The sequence below is a fragment of the Aotus nancymaae genome, unplaced genomic scaffold, assembly GCF_030222135.1.
Source record: "Aotus nancymaae isolate 86718 unplaced genomic scaffold, 86718_ANA_hifiasm-v0.15.2.pri h1tg000041l, whole genome shotgun sequence".
Classification (NCBI taxonomy): domain Eukaryota; kingdom Metazoa; phylum Chordata; class Mammalia; order Primates; family Aotidae; genus Aotus; species Aotus nancymaae.
The window spans coordinates 9,837,930-9,856,715 of NW_026988455.1; the positions used below are offsets into that span (position 1 = coordinate 9,837,930).

Genomic DNA, 18,786 nt, shown 5'->3' on the forward strand with positions numbered 1-18,786 from the left:
GGAGTGCAGTGGTGCGATCTCGGCTCACTGTAACCTCCGCTTCCTGGGTTCAAGTGATTCTCCTGCCTCAGCCTCCCAAGTAGCTGGGATTACAGGCATGTGCCACCATGCCTGGCTAATTTTTGTATTTTTTAAGTAGAGATGGGGTTTCACCATATTGGCCAGGCTGGTCTCAAGCTCCTGACCTTGTAATCTGCCCACCTTGGCCCCCAAAAGTGCTGGCATTACAGGCATGAGCCACCGTGCCTGGCCTAAAATTTGTTTTGATGATTACTTCAGTCCATGTTACATTGTTGTGTATTTGATAACACATGGAATTTTAATGGGATTCTCCTGCACTTTGCCACACAAAGCAGGATGGGGATAAAGTGAAAAGACTCAATAATAAAGCTCTCCAGATGCTGTAGCATTTATGCAGTCCTCCTTTGCCCCCCAAATCAACTCTTACTGCCAATACTGGAATACTTAAAAATGTTTTAGTTGAATTATTTATGTCTTTGTCTTCCTTAGGCTACAAGTAGAAAAAGCTGAATGAAAAATGGAAGAGTTACTACTGAAATATTTACAGATGGAAGGATATGATGTCTAGAATTTGTTTCAAACAGTGAGTATGTGGGTGGGGCAAGTAGCTGGTGATGTAGATGGGATAGGACTGGTAACAGGTTAATGTTTTAAGGTGCTATGTACTAGTACATGGGGTTCATTTTATTTGGTCTACTTTGCATATGTTTAAAATTTGTCACAATATTTTTAAAAATTGGATAAATACACTACATAAAATATGCATATGTGAAGCAAAGACTGAAAGGGAACACAAAAAAATAAAGTTATGTGGGTTTAGAGTAGTTGAATTACCGGTGAATTACCTTTTAAAACTTTAATTAATTATTCTAATTTTATCTTTCAATAAATAAAAGTCCAAAGGAAAAACACACACAAAAACTCTTTGAAGGTAGGGACCAGTGGTGCTGGAGCTGGCTTGTATCAGCTTGAGAGAACTGATGGTTAAATTTTCAGGAATTTTTGCATCCTTGCTAATGTTATGTGGGCAGCTTGAAATTGACCATGGTGGGAGTATTTATACCTGTAAATCAGCAAATACTAGAAATCAGTACTCCCAAAAGCCAGTTGTTAAACATTTATCAATGTGGGCTGTATTGTAAGGACTGTATTATATACTTTTCTACCTCTTATCTAAAGGTCCCGAAATCAATGAGCAGGTACTTACTAATTTATTTTACACATATTTAATAAGGTTCTACCATGGGCAAGAATTTTGTGCTAGGCACTTTGGGGGATACAAAGAGTTATTTTGGGAAGCCAAGGTGGGTGGATCATGAGGTCAGGAGTTCGAGACCAGCCTGACCAACATGGTAAAACCCCATCTCTACTAAAAATACAAAAATTAGCTGAATGTGGTGGCACACGCCTGTAATCTCAGCTACTCAGGAGGCTGAGGCAGGGAATCACTTGAACCTGGGAGGCGGAGGTTGGAGTGAGCTGAGATCATACCACTGCAATCCAGCCTGGGCAACAGAGCAAGACTCTCTCTCAAAAAAGAAAAAAAAAAAATCACAATACAAATATGGCAACTATACGAGTGCCGAGGCAGGAGGACTACTTGAGGCCAGGAGTTCCAGACCATCCTGCGCAACATAGTGAAACTCCCTGACTCTCTATTTTTTTTATTTGTTTGAGACAGGTCTTCCTGGGTCACCCAGGCTGGAGTGCAGTGGCACAATCTCAGGTCACTGCAGCCTTGACCTCCCAGGCTGAAGCAATCTTCCCACTTCATCCTCCCAAGTAGGTGGGACTACAGGTGTGCTATCACACCTGGCCCATTTTTGTATACTTTGTAGAGATGGGGTTTCACTATGTAGCCCAGGCTGGGTTCGAACTGTTAGACTCAATTCATCCTCCCACCTCAGCCTTCCAAAGTGTTGGGATTACAGGTGTGAGCCACCTCACCCAGCCTGCCCTGATTCTATTAAGGAAAAAAGAAAACTTGCCATTTAGCTACAAGGAATGTAGTTGGTTTATAGCCTCCAGCTGCTAGTGACTTTAGGATCCATCTCAGCTTTCTAAAAGACACTGAATTGTTATGCCAGGTGTATTGGCATATGCCTGTAATCCCAGCTACTCAGAAGGCTGAGGTGGGAGGAATTTTTTGGTAAGTGAATTGTATCTCAAGAAAACTGTTATAACAAAAGGAAGGAGGTTGAGCACAGTGGCTCATTCCAGTAATCCCAGCACTTTGGGAGGCCAAGGTGGGCAGATCAGTTGAGGCCAAGAGTTCGAGACCAACTTGGGCAACATAAGGAGACCCCATCTCTACAAAAAATTTGAAAATTAGCCAGTTGTGGTGGTGTATGCCTGTAATCCCAGCTGCTTGGGAGGCTGAGGCAGGAGGATTGTTTGAGTCCAGGATATGGAGATTGCAGTGAGGAAAAATCATGTCACTGCACTCCAGCCTGGATTACAGAAGGAGACACTCTCTCAAAAAGAAAAAATGGAAGGAAAGAAGACAAAGATGTCAAGATGTCAGCCACTAGTTCTATTTTTAAATTAAAAAAAAAAGTTTTTCTGGAAGGCCTAGCTAATGCAATAGGACAATAAACCTAACCTTTGAAAGAGAGTTTAAAAAATCATTATTTGGAGACTATTTGGTTATCTACTGAGAAAATGTCAAGAAAGAAAATAATTATTAGTTCAGTAGGTTGGCTAAGTGGATATATACTTTATATACGTGTGTATGTCTTAGTCTTTTTGTGCTGCTATAACAAAATATTGAGAATGAGTAATTTATAAATAATAGAAATTTCTGTCTAAAGAAAGGCTGGGAAGTTCAAGATCAAGGGGCAGGTCTGATGTTTGGTGAAGGCTGCTCTCTCTTCTTTTAAGATGGTGCCTTGTTGCTGTGTCCTCCAAAGAGGACAAATGCTGTATCCTCACATGGTGGAAGATGAGAGGGAGAAAAGGAGCAAACTCTCTCTGAATCCTCTTTTATAAGGACATTAATCTATTCATGAGGAGTTCTTGTGACTTAATCACCTCCACAAAAGCTTTACCTTTTCATTCCACCAGAATGGGGATTAAGTTTCCACATGAATTTTGGAGGAGACACATGTTCAAACCATAGCAATATGTTTATAAACACACACACACCCCTTATGCCAGCTAGAAAAATACTTGATTTACAGTAATAGCAATAGCTCTGAAATACCTCTGATAAAACTTAATCTAAAATGTGTAAGACCTTTACAGAAAAAACAAAAATTTTGCTGAAATACATAAAATAAAACTTGAATAATAGACATGTATTTATGGAAGGGAAAACTCAATATATAAATCAACTAAAAAATAAATCACTTCCTCACATATTAATATTAGATTGCAATGGAATTCCAAACAAAATCCCAATAGATATTTAAAATTTTTTCAAATTGTTTCTAAAGTTCATCTGAAAACACAGATGTGAGATAAATCTAGAAAATTTTGAAAGAAAGAAAAGAATTATGAGAAGCACTGCCACGTGGGTAGAAAAAAAATAATAGAACAAAACAGAAAGTCCAAAAGCTTATCCATGTACTATGGAGTCTTAGAGTGGGAACTGAAGATATAAAAATGGCATTTCAAAACAATGGGATAGGATGGGTGTGGTGGCTCATGCCTGGTAACCCCAGTACTTTGAGAGGCTGAGGCAGGTGTATCACTTGAGGTCAGGAATTTGAGACCATCCTGGCCAACATGGTGAAACCCCATCTCTACTAAAAATACAAATGTCATCTGGATGTGGTGGCACGCACCTGTAATCCCAGCTACTCAGAAGGCTGAGGGCAGGAGAATCGCTTTAACCTGGGTAGCGGAGGTTGCAGTGAGCTGGATCGTGCCACTGCACTCCAGCCTGGGCAACAAGAGTGAAACTCCATCTGAAAAAAAAAAATTCACCTGGACCATCCGAAAGGAAAAAAATATTTTAAAAATAATAACAAAAAAAGAAAAAAATATATTGCATAAAAAGGTATAAAAGCCTCACCCCAAGGCTAGCTCCCCCTGGTGGTGGGAGAGTTGCAGCACATTGAGGCTACAGGTGTCTTCACTAAGGTGCTGGGTGTCTCGCTTCACCCATCATGCAGCCGACCCAGGCTTTGCTCTGATTGGAGCATAATAGTATGTTTCTGGATCATGCACTCTGCTGGCATTACATTCTAGGCCCCTCTTTGGAAATTTGGGGAGTAACTCTTTTTTTTTTTTTTTGAAACGGAGTTTCACTCGTCACCCAGGCTGGAGTGCAATGGCGCAATCTCGGGCTCACCGCAACCTCCGCCTCCCAGGTTCAGGTGATTCTACTGCCTCAGCCTCCCGGGTAGCTGGAATTACAGGTGCGTGCCATCACGCCCAGCTAATTTTTGTATTTTTGGTAGCAACGGGATTTCACCATGATGGCCAGGCTGGTCTCCAACTCCGGACCTCCAGTGATCCGCCCTCCTCGGCCTCCCAAAGTGCTGGAATTCTAGGCGTGAGTTACTGCGCCCGGCCTTGGGGATGTGAGAGATGGGAAAGTTTTTCTTCAAAGTTTACATTTTAGACTACATTATAAGGAGTTACAATCTCTTGCTGTATGGCCATTATCCACTATTAACATAAGCATATACCCAAGTATATATATTCTCTAAATCAGCTCTGTCTTAAATCAGCTACCTTGGCTCACTCTGGCGTGTCTGCACAGGACTGGGCAAGCTCCAAACCCTGGTGCATGCCATTCCTAATTTGGAGACCCTCCTGACCAGCTTCCTCTTATTCCTTGTCTTCTTCCTCATCTTGTTTCCCCCTTATCTATTCAGGAAATTTCCAAGTTTTTAGCCAGTCAGGTCAAGCATAGAACGTGAAGTCCTGTTCTGGCCAATGGAAACTGGACACAGCAGTAGGGCGATTGCGTCAAGTTATGAAAGTTATAAATGTCCCTGTCTCCTTTGTTCATGTGTGCTCTCGTGGCAAGACTGCTGGCAAGTTGCACCCTTCCTGCAGGAAGTAAACTAGCCTTGCTGAGTTATCCATTGTCTCGGTGTTGATTCTTCCCAACGTTATAAATCCATTTCCAACAAGGAGAAATTCGGACTGTCACAATGATTGGTCATTTAGAGGACGTGGGCTGGGGTATTACATTTCTGATAACGTATGGGCAAATACATTACAGAATTTTCCTACATTTCACACAACTTTTAGTGCCCTGCTCGACATTAACGTAGATTTTAAAAAAACTTGTGTATAATAATTTGAACCTAGTCTCTCATTCCATTTTATGTATAAATATGAACTGTTTTTGCATGGTTTTAATATAAATGAAATGTCTAAATATGAGGCTAATGGGTAAATTGACAGAAAATAGTACTTAGCTGCATTTGGAACTTTACCAAAAGTTGTTCACTGTTTCAGAAATTCCTGTCTTCAACAACCAGCACTTGTGGTATTTGAGTCACTGATTCAGCCTTGCATATTGCAATTCACACTGCATAATGCAATTCACACTGCATATTTTAACATCTCTGAAATCAGGATATATCCTACAATCAATGACGTCTTAGAGTCTATGAAATACACTAGTGGATATTAGTCTGCATTTGAAGCTGTTGCGTTGATTTCTTTTTTTTTTTAATTATTATTATTTTATTTTATTATTTATTTATTTATTTTTTTAAAAGACGGGGTTTCACCATGTTGGCCAGGCTGGTCTTGAACTCCTGACCTCAGCTGATTTGCCCGCCTCAGCCTCCAAAAGTGCTGAGATTACAGGCGTGAGCCACCGCGCCCGGCCGATTTCTTGCTTGGATTCTTAAAACAACCTCCCAACTGATGTCCCTGTTTCCATGCTTCTCCTCCTACCATGTTTCCAACAGAGCAGTGGATTTTTCCTTTTAAAATGTAGGTCAGATCATGTCACTTCTCTGCTCAAAACCTTCTCATGTTTCACCAATTTACTCAGAGTACAAGTCTTACAATGGCCCGTGAGGCCCTTCAAGATCTGGCTTTTTAACTTCTCTGACCCACCTCCTGCTTCTGCTTTTATTTACATTACTTGCTTCAATCCACCTCCCTGGTCTGCTTACAGACCCGCACCTGCTAGACAAGATTCTGCCTTAGGGTCTTTGCATTAGGTATTCCACCTGCCTGCATGCTTTCCCCCTAGATAATCTGTGTGATTCATTCCCTCACCTCCTTTAAATCTTTTATTTATTTATTTTAAGAGGGAGTCTTGTTCTGTCACCCAGGCTGGAGTGCAGTAGCACGATCTCGACTCACTGCAACCTCTGCCTCCCGGGTTCAAGTGATTCTCCTGCCTCAGCCTCCTGAGTAGCTGGGACTACAGGGGCATGCCACCATGCTGGCTGCTTTTTTTTGTGTGTGTGGTAATATATATTTTTTGTAGAGATGGAGTTTCACTGTGTTAGCCAGGATGATCTCGATATCCTGACCTCCTGATCCTCTCGCCTCGGGCTCCCAAAGTGTTGGAATTACGGGCGTGAGCCACGGTGCCCAATCACCTCCTTTAAATCTTTGCTCAAAGGTACCTTCTAGTGAGGCTTGCCTTTACTACTCTATTTTGAACTGCAACTCGCTACCCAGCTCCTTACTGTTCTGAACTCTTAATTCCTTTCCCTTTTCTACTTTTAAAAAGGCCTAACAGTCATCACCTTCTAATGTAATATATAACTTATGTATTATAATGTAATATATAACTTATGTATTATGTTGATTGTTTGTGGTCTGTCCCATACCACCCTGCTAGAATGTTTGCTCCATGAGGCAGAAATTTCTTTCTTTCTCTCCCTCCCTCTCTGCTTTGTCTTGCCCTTCTCCCCACCCTCCCCCTCTTTCTTTTTTTATTTTTATTTATTTTTATGTTTTTTTCGAGACAGAGTCTTGCTCTGTCACCCAGGCTGGAGTGCAGTGGTGCGATCTCAGTTCACTGCAACTTCCGCCTCCTAGGTTCAAGTGATTCTCCTGCTTCAGCCTCCTGAGTAGCTGAGACTACAGACGGGTGCCACCACACCCAGCTAATTTTGTATTTTTAGTAGAGACGGGGTTTCACCATGTTGACCAGGATGGTCTCGATCTCTTGACCTCATGATCCACCTGCCTCGGCCTCCCAAAGTGCTGGGATTACAGGCTTGAGCCACCGCACCTGGCCTAGGATTTTTTTTTTAAACTCCTATAAGGCCAGGCACAGTGACTCATGGCTATAATCCCACACGTTGGGAGGCCAAGATGGGCGGATCATCTAAGATCAGGAGTTTAAGACCAGCCTGACCAACATGGAGAAACCCTGTCTCTACTAAAAATACAAAATTAGACAGGTGTGGTGGCGCATGCCTGTAATCCCAGCTACTCAGGAGGCTGAGGCAGGAGAATCGCTTGAACCTGGGAGGCAGAGGTTGTGGTGAGCCAAGATTGTGTCATTGCACTCCAGCCTGGACAACAGAGTGAGACTCCATCTAAAAAAAACAACAACTACAACAACAAAAAACCTCCTATAAAATATAGGAAACAGATAAACAGAAGAATAAAAATCATCCTAATTCTACTCTGCAGGAATAACCACTGCTAATATTTGATTTTTATAACCTTTTGTTTTCAGGCCTGTGTGGAGTTACATAGATATTCCAATGATGGCTCTGTATAGTAGGAGTCATGTGGTTAGAGGTGTCATTTGTTAAGATTATTCTGGCAGCCACAAGCATGTTGAAGTGGGAGAAAACTGAGGGTAGGGATAGATTGTAACCAAACAGTGGAGAAGAAAATCAGACCAGAGCAGTGGCTATGGGAATGGAAAGAAACATATGGAGAGATACTGTAAAGAAAGGAACCATGTAGGCCAGGCAAGGTGGTTCATGCCTTATCCCAGCACTTTGGTAATCCCAGCACTTTGGGAGGCCGAGGCGGGCAGATCACAAGGTTAAAAGAGATCGAGACCATCCCGGCCAACATGGTGAAACCCTGTCTCTACTAAAAATACCAAAATTAGCTGGGCGTGGTAGCACGCATCTGTAGTCCCAGCTATTTGGGAGGATGAGGCAGGAGAATAGCTTGAAACTGGGAGGCGGAGGTTGCAGTGAGCTGAGATCGCGCCACTGCACTCTAGCCTGGTGACATAGCGAGATTCCAACTCAAAAAAAAAAAAAAAAGCAAAAGAAAGGAAACATGTAGGTGACTTAGTGGTTTGTATGTGTGAGAGGAGTGATAAAGATTTTTGGCATCTGAGTATTCCAAACTTGCATTCAAGAATATCAAAGATGAGGGAGGAGTTTCTGTTTTTGTGCTCTCCTTTTTCTTTCTTGATCTTGCTCTCTCTTTCCAAAAAACAATACAGCACACCTGTTAAAAATGTGAAATTTAGTAAGTTTTGAGATATGTATAAACCTGTGAAACCATCAGCACAATAAAGATAACGAGGCCAGGCGTGGTGGCTCACACCTGTAATCTCAGCACTTTGGGAGGCCTAGGCAGGTGGATCACCTGAGGTCAGGAGTTCAAGACCAGCCTGGCCAACATGGTGAAACCCTGTCTTTTAAAACAAATAAATAAATAAATAAAGATAACGAACACATCCATCATCCCTGTAAGTGTCAGCTGGGCTCAATGGCTAACACCTGTAATCCCAGTACTTTAGGAGGCTGAGGTGAGCAAATCACTTCAGCCCAGGAGTTTGAGACCAGCCTGGGCAATACAGAGACCCCCGTCTCTACAAACATAACAAAAAATATCTGAGCGGGGTGACGTGCACTTATAGTCCCAGATACTTAGGAGGCTTGAGTGGGGAGGATCACTTGAGACTGGGAGGTTGAGGCTGGTCTTGCCGTTGACTCCAGCCTGGACAATAAACCAGACCCTGTCTTCATACCTTGTAATCCTTCCTGCCTTTCTCTACTCTGTCCCCAGACAACTACCAATCTGCTTTCTGCTTTCTGTTACCATAAGTCAGTTTGCATTCTACAGATTTTTATATAAATGATACCATACAATGTACTCTTTTTTTCCCCTCTGGCTTCTTTCATTTCGGTTATTTTCAGATTCATTCACATTGTTATGTTTATCAATGTTTGTCAGTAGTTGATTCTTTTTTTTTTTCTGAGATGGAATCTTGCTTTGTTACCCAGGCTGGAGTGCAATGGTGAGATCTCGGCTCACTGCTACCTCTGCCTCTTCAAGGTTCAAGCAATTCTCCTGCCTTAGCCTCCCAAAATAGCTGGGATTACAGGCATTCACCACCACACCTGGCTAATTTTTGTATTTTCACCATTTTGGCCAGGTTGGTCTCGAACTCCTGACCTCATGATTCACCTGCCTTGGCCTCCCAAAGTGTTGAGATTACAGGCGTGAGCCACCGTGCCCATCTAGTTGATTCTTTTTTGTTGGCAAATAATAGTCCATTGTGTGGAGTTACCAAAATTTGCTTCTCTATTCACTTGTTCATGGACATTTGGGCTACTTCCAGATTTTTTCTATTGCAAATAAGACTGCTATGTGAGAATCGCTGGAACCCAGGAGGCAGAGGCTTCAGTGAGCTGAGATCGTACCTCTGCACTCCAGCCTGGGTGACAGAATGATACTCTGTCTCAAAAAAAAAATTTTTTTTTAAAGGCTGCTATGAATATTTGTGAACAGCTTTTTGTATGGATATAGACTGTCTTTTCTTTTGGGTAAATACCTAGGGGTTGATTGATGAGGTTGTTCGGTAATTATTCCCCTGTTCTAAGCCTTGGCTCCACAACTAGTAGCTTCATCTTTATCTTTTTTTTTTTTTTTAAATTTATTATACTCTAACTTCTGGGGTACATGTGCAGATCATGCAGGTTTGTTACATAGGTATACACTTGCCATGGTGGTGGTTTGCTAGATCCATCGCCCCGTCATCTACATTAGGCATTTCTCCTAACGCTATCCCTTCCCAAATCTTTTTTTTTTTTTTGAGAAGGAGTCAGTCTCGCTGTGTTGCTGAGGCTGGAGTGCCCTGGCACAATCTTGGCTCACTACAATCTCCACTGCCCAGGTTTAAGCGATTCTCCTGCCTTAGCCTCCCAAGTAGCTGGGATTACAGGTGCCCACCACCATGCCCTTCGAATTGTTATATTTTTAGTAGAAATGGGGTTTCCCCATATTGGCCAGGCTGGTCTTGAACTCCTGACCTCAGATGATCCTCCCGCCTTGGCCTTCCAAAGTGCTGGGATTACAGGCATAAGCCACCATGCCTGGCCTAAGCAGTATCGTATTTATCTTCTTTTTGCTCACCTGACAATTTAGTATTGTGGTATTTTTATTTTTACATTACCAAAAGGTCTAGTAATTTCTAAATTAATGATTGAGAAACAAAAATGAGACTATTAGTTCTATTCTTCTCCTTTGAGTGAGCATGGTTCTTATCCACATGAGAGAGTGCAGGAACTTTTTTTTTTTGAAAGAAAGAAAGAGAAAGGGGGAGAGAGAACAGGAGTCTTGCTCTATTGCCCAGGCTGGAAGAGTGCAGGAACTTGATGGGGTCCCACAGTGCCAAGGCCAGTTCACGCCTCTGGGAGGCAGTAGTAAACACACAACCATATACAGAGGCACACGGTTGGGGTGTGGGGAAAGGGGAGGAGCTGGCAATCAATACATATCTAAAGAAATGACTCTAGTGGTGGGATTTCAGAGGCCAATGGAGGTGTCTTTCTGGGCTGGGTGTGGGCAAGGGTGAACAAGCTGATTTTGGTCTTGAAAGCCAACCAGTCCACAGGAATTCTGGGAGGCTGTCAGGAAAGAGGCAAACAGCCCAGAGAGATGGATGTTTTGAAGACTAAGGACCTCACAGGAGCCTGCCCAGTCTTGCACCATTATCAGCCCCTTCATCCTAACCACCTTTTCTGTCTTTATTATGATTTTTAAAAATCTGGGATCTAAGTTCCTTTTAGTTTTCTTTGTGGTAAAATACACATAACAAAATTTACCATTTTAGCCATTTAAGTGTATAATTCAGTGACGTTAAGTACATTTGCAATGCCGTGCAATCATCACCACTACCTATATTCTTTTTTTTTCTTTTTTTGAGATGGTCTCACTTTGTCACCCAGGATGGAGTGCAGTGGTGCGATCCTGGCTCACTGCAGCCTCCGCCTCCCATGTTCAAGCAATTCTTGTGCCTCACCCACCTGAGTGGCTGGGATTACAGGCATGCACCACCACACCAGCTAATTTTTGTATTTTTAGTAGGGACGGGTTTCACCATGTTGGCCAGGCTGGTCTCGAACTCCTGGCCCCAAGTGATCCTCCTGCTTTGGCCTCCCAATGTGCTGGGATTGAAGGCTTAAGCCACCACGCCTGGCCTAATACATATCTTTATATGTAAATATGTATATTTTATCACTCTTTAAGACTAGTTGATACTTTAGTGACTATAAACCAGGTACGGTGGCTCACACTTGTAATCTCAGCACTTTGGGAAGCCAAGGTGGGGTGGATCACCTGAGGTCAGGAGTTTGAGACCAACCTGGTCAACTTGGCGAAACCCTGTCTCTACTAAAAGTATGAAAATTAGCTGGACGTCGTGGTGTATGCCTGTAATCCCAGCTACTTGGGAGGCTGAGGCTGGAGAATCACTGGAACCTGGTAGGCTGAGGTTGCAATGAGCTAATATTGTGCCACTGCACTTCAGCCTGAGCAACAGAGCAAGACTGTCTCAAACAAACAAACAAACAAACAAACAAAAAACAGATAAAGCTGAGTATTTTCCTGATCATGTGTACAATTTGTCACGTTATAATATACTCAATAGAAAAGATAAAAACACAACAGACAAATATCACTTCTTTTTAAATGTTAACTTATTTTTATTCTTGTTTTATTGGAGACAAAGTCTTGCTCTGTTGCTCAGGCTGGAGTGCAGTTGTGGAGTCATGGCTCGCAGCAGCCTCAACCTTCCTGGGCTCAGGCTGTTCTCCTATCTCAGCCTCCCAAGTAGCTGAGACTACAGGCAAATGCCACCATACTCAGCTATTTTTTCTTATTTTTAGTAGAGATGGGATTTTGCCATGTTGCCCAGGCTGGTTTCAAACTCCTAAGCTCAGGCAATCTGCCCACCTTGGCCTCTCAAATTGCTAGGATTACAGGCAGGAGTCACCGTGCTGGACCAAATTTCACTTCATAAGGTCTGTCAACTTTTCTGTTTCAAAATTTTTTTTTTTTTTTTGGAGACAGGGTCTTGCTCTGTTGCCCAGTTTGGAGTGTAGTGGTATGATCATGGCTCACTGTAACCTTGAACTCCTTGGCTCAAGTGATCCTCCCACCTCCTCCCACCTCAGCCTCCTGAGTAGCTGGGACTACAGGCACATAGGTGACACCATATCTGGCTAATTTGTCCATTTTTTGTAGAGATGGGGGGGGGTCTTGCTAGGTTGCCCAGGCTGGTCTCGAACTCCTTGCCTCAAATATAATCCCACCTTGGCTTCCAGGCACAAGCCTCTATGCCCCATATGAAAATTTTCTTGTGAAATAAACCTAATATTATGACAAAAGTGCGTAAAACTGGTATGCAGAGTTTAACGCACAGTCATAAAGAGAACAACTGTGTAAAAATCCTTTGGGTTAACAAAGAGAAAACTGAGACTGGGCGTGGTGGCTCACGCCTGTAATCCCAGCACTTTGGGAGGCTGAGGTGGGTGGATCACTTGAGGTCAGGAGTTCGAGACCAGCCTGGCCAACATGGTGAAATTCTGTCTCTACTAAAAATACAAAAATTAGTTGGGTGTGGTAGTGCACGCCTGTAATGCCAGCTACTCAGGAGGCTGAGGCAGAAGAATCACTTGAACCTGGAAGGCAGAGGTTGCAGTGAACTGAGATTGAGCCACTGCACTTCAGCCTGGGTGACAAAGCAAGACTCCATCTCAGAAAAAAAGAAAAGAAAAGAAAAGAAAAAAAGAAATAGAACACTGATATCTGTTTATTTAACAAATGGAAACCATTATGGGAGCATTTTGTGTCAGGCCGGTGGACCCCCAGGCTCTGCTTTATGTGATACTGAAGGGAGTAATGTCTATCCCTGGGCATTCTTCCTGAGACCTAGGGAGTGAGATTCCCTTTCTTCAAACAAGCTAGGACAGGGAGGTGAGGCTCATGGCATCCTGTCGCTTTCCCATCATAGGCTCTGGCCTGGCATCTAGCTAATCTTTACGATAATAACTCATGATTCTCAACCTTGGTACTATTGACATTTTGGGCCAGATAACAGATAATTCTTTTTTTTAAAAGATGGGATTTCACCATGATGGCCAGGCTGGTCTTGAACTCCTGACCTCAGGTGATCCACCCACCTCAGCCTCCCAAAGTGCTAGGATTACAGGCGTGAGCCACTGCACCTGGCCCAGATAATTCTTTTCACTGGGAAGGCTCTCCTGCATGTTGTAGAATGTTTAGCAGCATCCCTGGTCTCTACCCACTAGATGCCAGTAGCATCCCCTAGTAGTGACACCAAAAATGTCTCCAGATAATGTCAAATGTCTCTGGGGACAAAACTGACCCCTGTTGAAAATCATTGCATTTGGCCAGGCGAGGTGGCTCATTCCTGTAATCTCAGCACTTTTGGAGGCTGAAGTGGGAGGACTGCTTGAGCTCAGGCGTTCAAGACCAGCCTGGGCAACATGGTGAAACCCCATCTCTACAAATAATACAAAAATTAGCCAGATGTGATGGTGCACACCTGTAGTCGCAGCTACTCTGGAGGTGGAGGTGAGAAAATTGCTTGAGCCCAGGATACGGAGGTTGCAGTAAGCTGACATTGCACTACTGCACTCCAGAGCCTGGGTGACACCAGAGACCCTGACTCAAAATAAATAAATAAATGGAAAAAAATTAATGCATTCATAAATATTTATTATATGCCACACATGATGTTAAGAGCTATACATATGTTACTTATGTTTGTCCCTCTTCATGTTTGTCCCCATTTTGCAGATAAGAAACGGGGGTTCAGCAGGATTAGGTAAATTACTGAAATTGACACAGCTTTAGTGAATGTCTGAGCTGAAGGTTAAACACAGCCTTATCAGTCGTCACTTCGTTTTTAACAAACATGTAAACATGTTCCTCCCCAGATGTGGAAGGTGAGATATATTTCAGGTCTTGCTTCTCCTACATAGTCTAAAGCTACGGTATTTCTAAATTTGTAATTCCAGGCTTTTTACTAGAGAGTTCCTTTTGATTTTCTTACCAACTGTATTAGGGTTCTCTAGAGGAAGAGAACTAATAGGATAGACATATATATACCGGGGAGTTTATTAAGTAGTGTTAACTCACATGATCACAAGGTCCCACGATAGGCCATCTGCAAGCTGAGGGGCAAGGAAGCCTGTCTGAGTCTCAAAGCTGAAAAACTTGAAGGTTGATGCATCCAGCATGGGAGAAAGATGTAGGCTGGGAGGCTAGGCCAGTTTAGCCTTTTTACATTTTTTCCACATGCTTTATATTTGCTGGCAGCTGATTAGATGGTGCCCACTCAGATTAAGGGTGGGCCTGGGCCTGCCTTTCCCAGCTCCTTGACTCAAATGTTAATCCCCTTTGGCAAGACCCTCACAGACACACCCAGGATCAATACTTTGCATCCTTCGATCCAATCAAGTTGACACTCAGTATTGAACCATCACACCAACTGTTTATATTAGTCATGCTTGAGACTAAACATTATTGTTCTTTTTCTTTTTTTGTTGTTGTTGTTTGTTTGTTTGTTTTGAGACAGAGTTTCGCTCTTGTTACCCAGGCTGGAGTGCAAGGCGCCATCTCAGCTCACCGCAACCTCCGCCTCCTGGGTTCAGGCAATTCTCTTGCCTCAGCCTCCTGAGTAGCTGGGATTACAGGCACGTGCCACCATGCCCAGCTAATTTTTGTATTTTTAGTAGAGACGGGGTTTCACCATGTTGACCAGGATGGTCTTGATCTCTTGACCTCGTGATCCACCCACCTCGGCCTCCCAAAGTGCTGGGATTACAGGCGTGAGCCACTGCGCCCGGCTTGTTTTTTGTTTTAGGCAGAGTCTCCCTGTTGCCCAGGCTGGAGTACAGTGGCACAATCTCGGGTTACTGCAACCTCTGCCTCCCAGGCTCAAGTGATTCTCATGTCTCAGCCTTCTGAGTAGCTAGGGCTACAGGCACAGGCCTGTAGCTAAATTAAAATACTGAGCTAATACAATAATTAGCTAAAACGCTAATTTTTGTGTTTTTTGTAGAGGCAGGTTTTGCAATGTTGGCCAGGCTGGTCTCAAACCCCTGAGCTCTAGTGATCTGCCTTCCGCGGCCTCCCAAAGTGCAGGGACTACTGGCATAAGCCACTACACCAAGCTCATTGTGATTTTTTGTTTGTTTGTTTTTTGAGACGGAGTCTCTCTCTGTTGCCCAGGCTGGAGTGCAGTGGCACAATACAGGCTCACTGCAACATCTGCCTCCTGGGTTCAACCAATTCTCCTGCCTCAGCCCCCTGAGTAGCTGGGATTACAGGCATGTGCCACCATGTCTGGCTAATTTTTGTATTTTTAGTAGAGACAGGGTTTCACCATGTTAGCCAGGCTGGTCTTGAACTCCTGACCTCGTAATCTGCCCACCTCAGACTCGTAAAGTGCTGGGATTACAGGCGTGAACCACTGCGCTCTGCCCGTTTGTTTTTTAAGAGACAGTCTCTACTCTATTGCCCAGGCTGGAGTGCCTGGCATGATCACAGCTTACTGGAACTCACACTCCTGGGTTCAATCTTTTTGCACCAGCTTCCAGAGTAGCTAGGACTATAGGTTAAGTGCCACCACACCCGGTTAATTTTTTAGTTTTTTGTAGAGTCAGGGTCTCACTATGTTGCCCAGGCTGGTCTTGATCTCCTTCAGCTCAGGCCATCCTCCGACCTTGTCCTCCTAAAGTGCTGGGATTACTGCTATGAGTCACCTTGCCTGGCCTCTTACTCTGTTTTTTATTCTCACTTCCCTTTTTCTATTAATCATTCTTTTAAATAGATATTAAACTTGACTATGCGTGGTGGCTTTCTGACCACAGGTACGTGCCACCATGGCTGGCTAATATTTTTTTTTCTGAGATGGAATCTCGCTCTATCACCCAGGCTGGAGTGCAGTGGCACAATCTCCGCTCACTGCAACTTCCGCCTCCTGGGTTCAAGTGATTCTCTTGCCTCAGCCTCCCGAGTAGCTGGGATTACAGGCGCCCGTCACCATGCCTGGCTAATTTTTGTATTTTTAGTACAGACAGTGTTTCACTTTGTTGGTCAGGCTGGTGTGGAACTTTTGACCTCATGATCTACCTGCTGTGGCCTCTCAAAGTGCTAGGATTACAGGTGTGAGCCACCACGCCCGGTTATTTTTTTATTTTTTGTAGAGACAAGGTCTGACTCTGTTGCCCAGGCTGGTCTTGTACTCATGGGCTGAAGCAGTCCTGCCCGCTCAGCCTCCCAAAGGGATGACACCTGTGAGCCACCACACCCAGCCTGCAATAGACTTCTGATACTTATACTTCCTTCTTTATGCCAGTCTCATAGGCTACAGCCAGGTTACTTTTACTAAGACCACGTTTACTTCAATCACCCCTCTGTCCACAAATCTTTTTTTCACACCCCCTAAAGGTTCAGAGGGATGTGAATAGTGTTCCATGCAAAGAAAATTTTGTGGTCTGGTGAATTTCGGAAACGCTGTGCGAGTGTCCTAAAGAAAAACTTACTGTAGTACTTACTTGACCATGTAGCCCCTCCTGCCTTTTTTTTTTTTTTTTTGGTTATTAGCTAAATTTAAGATTCAGTTCTTCTTTTGAGGAATACTATGTCCTTTTCAGAGCACAAATTAAGAGTGAATGACTGAAGGAGAAAAATTGGTAATTCTTCTAGCATGAATGGCCTTGCTGAATATGCTCTTACAATCTAATTCCTCCACTTCAGGGGTCAGTGCCTCCTCCTCCTCCTCAGTGTCTCCTCCTCCGGTACCTCCTCCTCCTCCACCTCTGGCCTAGGCTGGAGTGCAGTGGTACAATCTTGTCTCACTGCAACCTCCATCTCCTGGGTTCAAGCAATTCTCCTGCCTCAGCCTCCCAAGTAGCTGGGATTACAGGACCTTACTATCACTTTATAGTGGCAGAGAAAGCACTGAAATTGGCACTGTATTCATTTTCTATTGCTTCATTAAGAAATTAGCATACACTTGGTGACTTAAAACAACACAAATTTATTATTTATAGTACTGTAGGTCACAAGTCTGACAAGAGTCTCACTGGGCTAAAATCAAGTTGTCAGCATGGCTGTGTTCCTTCTGGGGGCCTTATGAAAGAATCTGTTACCATACCTTTCCCAGCTTCTAGAACCCTCCGGATTCCTAGGCTTCTGGGCCCCTTTCTCCATCTTCAAAGCCAGCAAGGACAGGTTGCGGTTTTTTTTTTTGGGATGGAGTCTCACACTGTCACCTGGGCTGGACTGCAATCTCAGCTCACTACAACCTCTGCCTCCTGGGTTCATGAGATTCTCCTGCCTCAGCCTCCTGAATATCTGGGATTACAGATGCACACTACCACACCCGTCTAACTTTTTTGTATTTTAGTAGAGACGGGTTTTTACCATGTTGGCCAGACTGGTCTCAATGGAATTCCTGACCTTGTGATCCGCCCACTTCGGCCTCCCAAAGTGCTGGGATTACAGGTGTCAGTCACCGCTCCTGGCCCATTTTCCTCTTTTAAGGACCCTTATGACAACACTGGGGCCACCCGAATAATCTAGGATATATCCCTAATTTACTGTCAGTTGATTGGCAACCTTAATTCCATCTGTAACCTCTATTCTCCTTTACCATGTAACCTAACCTATTCAGTCTTCAGGAATTGGAAAATGGACATCATTGGCAGGGGTCTTTATTCTGCCTGTTATAGGCACTCCTGCCCACAATTCTAAATTCAGAGTTTGCATATAGGAGGTAGGAGGTATGACAATAATTGGAAAAAGGCTTTTCTGGAATTACAAAATTATCTTCAAATACAGGGAGGCCCCACAGCATGATATCTGGCAAATCACTTGAGTCTTAGCATCCAAATTTCCGCTAAAATGGAAATTGCCATCCTTAGCCCAGCATGTTAAATGAAATACTTATGTAAAAGGACTTAGATTAGAGGCCTACAAATAGGACTCAAGTTCTTGATGAATCTTGTTGAATCTTGATGAGGAGGGTGGGCGAAGTACTCTAAATGAAAACGAGGTAGTTTGAGAGATTTCCGGAGAGGAATGAGTGACAAAAGCGCCTACCCTTGTATGAAGTTGGTGGTATAAAATTCCAGCAAAAGAAATTTTCAAGTTTCATTGAAGCTTCTGAACTAAGGTTTGAGGGACCAGGCTAAAAAATAGGCAGAGAAGAGGCTCAGTAGCCCGCCAAATGGGAAATTTGTGAGGTCTTCATAGGCAAGGGTTAAATTTTACATCTCCATCTTAATTCTAGTGAAGATATATCATAGTTGTTCAATTACTTAGTGAACAAAAAAGTGAATTAAAAATGTTGTCAAGAAAAGAAGAAAATAGCACAGGTTCCACCGAGATTTGAACTCGGATCGCTGGATTCAGAGTCCAGAGTGCTAACCATTACACCATGGAACCACCACACGTATGTAGCTGCCTTGGGCTCTCTAATCCTTAGAGAACCCCGCCCCCATCAACAAACCCACCACCCAGAGCCGGTCCCGCCGGTTCCAGCGAGCCGCTTCCGGGCACGGTAGCTCGAGAAATGAGCAAGAGGCCACTAAGACC

The 18,786-nt window shown here is 43.5% G+C and overlaps 1 non-coding gene across 1 annotated transcript; it reads right to left on the reverse strand.

The window, feature by feature from the left end:
* Positions 1 to 18,564: 18,564 nt before the first annotated feature.
* On the reverse strand, positions 18,565 to 18,636 carry TRNAQ-CUG (transfer RNA glutamine (anticodon CUG)). The gene has a single exon. It is a non-coding gene; the product is annotated as a tRNA-Gln (tRNA).
* Positions 18,637 to 18,786: the final 150 nt, after the last annotated feature.